This window comes from Bactrocera latifrons, unplaced genomic scaffold (assembly GCF_001853355.1).
Source record: "Bactrocera latifrons isolate USDA-ARS-PBARC rearing strain unplaced genomic scaffold, ASM185335v1 scaffold_1912, whole genome shotgun sequence".
NCBI classification, from domain to species: domain Eukaryota; kingdom Metazoa; phylum Arthropoda; class Insecta; order Diptera; family Tephritidae; genus Bactrocera; species Bactrocera latifrons.
Window position 1 is genome coordinate 4,858 of NW_017535422.1, and position 2,916 is coordinate 7,773.

Here is a 2,916-nt window from a genome sequence, read left to right on the forward strand (position 1 = left end):
GAAAAAATTACATTTCTTTCCAATTTAGTTCCTTCAGAGTTCGGTGCGTGTATGTAGAAGTTTAGATGAAATCAGCAATTGGAAAGCGACAGAGTTTAGGCCGTTCTTATTGTATATAGGTATATTAGTCCTAAAGGATTGCATTGGTGATGACCATTACTACTATTTCCTCTTATTGCACACAGGTATAAGGCTACTATCATGCAAGAAGTCTTATAGCACTGAAGCCAAATATATACGGTGACCATTTAGTTAGTTACAATATACATGGTTTACTCCATTTAACTGACTGTGCCAAGCAATATGGTCCTCTAGACAACTTTTCCGCTTACAAGTTTGAAAATCGCATGCAATATTTAAAAAAAGTTATAAATAAGCCCAATAAAATCCTGCAGCAATTACATTTAAGGCTAGAAGAAAGAAATATTCCAGATTTTACTTGCRATAAAATATCCAAAATTAATTCGTTTAATATAGATTTTAAAAAAGAAAAAGACTCCTATTGTTTTAGTCAAAAATTAGGCCCCATAAAAGTTACAGGCAGGACGAAGGAATCTGGTATCGCAACTTTATTGGCACACTGTTTCTTGGGTGTTGAAAACTACTTTCAAGAACCATTGGAATCGTCATCTGGTTTAGGTATTTTGTTGGCAGATAAATTGGACCCACATTTGTCTAAAATATAAGAAGACGATATAATTTATAAATATTTTTCTATTCCACATGAGAGCAAGTTTCTTCTAATTGCGATTTTACATCATCTATTTCATGAATTTTCAAATTAGTATTTTTCACTGTAATTATTGTATTGTCCCGATGGTATTTTATTATATTATGTTAAGTTATTTAAAATGAATTTTGATGCTGCCAAAGTTTTATTTCTTAATGAGATGGATTCACCATCACCATTTGATGACACCTATTTAAAATTGTCATTTTAGTTTTCAATTTATTTTTACGCATTTCTTATTATAGAACAATTGACATTTGAACGGAAGAAATTCAACATTTCTGGTTGCTACAACTCAGAGGCAAGCTTCTCAAAGCAACAAGGAAACAATTTGCCTGTGGATGGAAATGGTAATCCAATATATTGTTAAAATGCATTTCTTAGAAATTTTTACTTTATTATGTTTACACCTTTTTCAAATGTTTTTAAAAACTATTTCCTCCCAATTACAAGAGTTGTCTTCAAGAGTTGAAAATATGGAAAGGAAGATGGACAGCTTTTTGAAAGAAAATGTAAGTTTATGTCCATAAAACTTTTTATTGTTCTATAAGTATTCATAATACAAAGAAAACATATTGTTTAGATGTTGTTGATTAGGCATTATTAAAGTATTCTCTAACTGCACTTGTTCTTTTCAGATAGCTCAAAAAAGCAAAGGAATGGCCCAACAAAAAACCGTCCGCGAATGTAAGGTGCTAATTCGGAAGGTTCACCAATCAGTATGCCGACTGAGTGGCGAAGATATCGACAACACACAAACAGAAATTGCTTCCACCCTACCACTAACAACACTAGCGGCAGCTTTGGAAATGGAAGAAAAACTGAAATGCAACGGTTAGTAATGTATACAATTTCTTCAATAAATAATATTTATTTTGCATAATATTTTCAAACAGTTTGTTTTAAGGATGAGAGGTAGTTCCGACAGTATATATGTTGTGTTTCGGCATCTGTACASTGACGAATTCCTGAGTTTGTGTAACTGGGACGGTAGGGGAGGCAAGCAACCGCTATCGAAATTTCTGTTGTCCAACATATTATATGGTAAATTTAATACATACATATTTACCTAAAAATATGTATTTTACATTGATTTTTCATTAAATTTTTTACAGATTCTCTCATCACCTGTGGACTTGCGAATTTCGAGCAACAAATGCGGAAGTCACTGTTCTAACTGGGAAGCAATACAAATTGTATTTGCTTTGCAAGCTACAATTACATAGAGTGAGAAGTATGCTAGAGTAGTGAACTGTGCTTGGAGTACTTCCGGATATCTATGGAGCTGTTGATTATTGGTACACTCAATTTGCTTTGCTGCATTAAGATAATGAAAACTCGTTAATGAAACTTAAATTTTTATATATAGTTTATTTGATAAACAAAGATGAATATAATCTTTCAGAAAAAACACGGAAGGAAAGAAAATACAAAATAAACAAAAGAACTTTTTCCAAAGACAGAGAAAATAATTATAATGCGCAGGATAAAATTTGGAAAATCCTCTTTGTGACCGTCCCACCACTGAATAATGTCGAAATATTCATAAAAATCGACGTCAGTGTTTTCGTACTTATGCATTTCTTTATCGATTTTATTTTCAACATTAAGCGTTTGTCTGAAGTACTTTCGCGGAGTACTCCTTTCTGCGTTGGCGGCCTTCAGCCGCGCTTTAAAAAAATAACCCTGGCCGAGTGAATACCCGGKTGGTCTGAAGTACTTTCGCGGAGTACTCCTTTCTGCGTTGGCGGCCTTCAGCCGCGCTTTRMAAAAATAACCCTGGCCGAGCGAATACCCGGGTGGTCTGAAGTACTTTCGCGGAGTACTCCTTTYAGCGTTGGCGGCCTTCAGCCACGCTTTGATAAAATAACCCTGGCCGAGCGAATACCCGGGTGGACTGAAGTACTTTCGCGGAGTACTCCTTTCTGCGTTAAAAATAAAAATATATATTGAGTTTTTGTTATAAGGTGGTTATATTTGTTGGTCACCATGCACATTGAACGAAAATTTGAATTTTCGTACTGTACTAATACACTTTACATTTTATTACGTAATATTATTATATAATATTACTTATCTTCTTCTTCTTATTCTTGATTGGCGTAGACACCGCTTACGCGATTATAGCCGAGTTAACAACAGCGCGCCAGTCGTTTCTTCTTTTCGCTACGTGGCGCCAATTAGAT

The 2,916-nt window shown here is 34.3% G+C and overlaps 1 long non-coding RNA gene across 1 annotated transcript; it reads left to right on the forward strand.

Annotated features, from left to right (window-relative positions):
- The first annotated feature begins 909 nt into the window (after window positions 1-909).
- Window positions 910-2,092, forward strand: LOC108967609. Its single transcript, XR_001993269.1, has 5 exons — window positions 910-1,080; window positions 1,184-1,242; window positions 1,369-1,564; window positions 1,627-1,774; window positions 1,846-2,092. It is a non-coding gene; the product is annotated as an uncharacterized LOC108967609 (long non-coding RNA).
- Window positions 2,093-2,916: the final 824 nt, after the last annotated feature.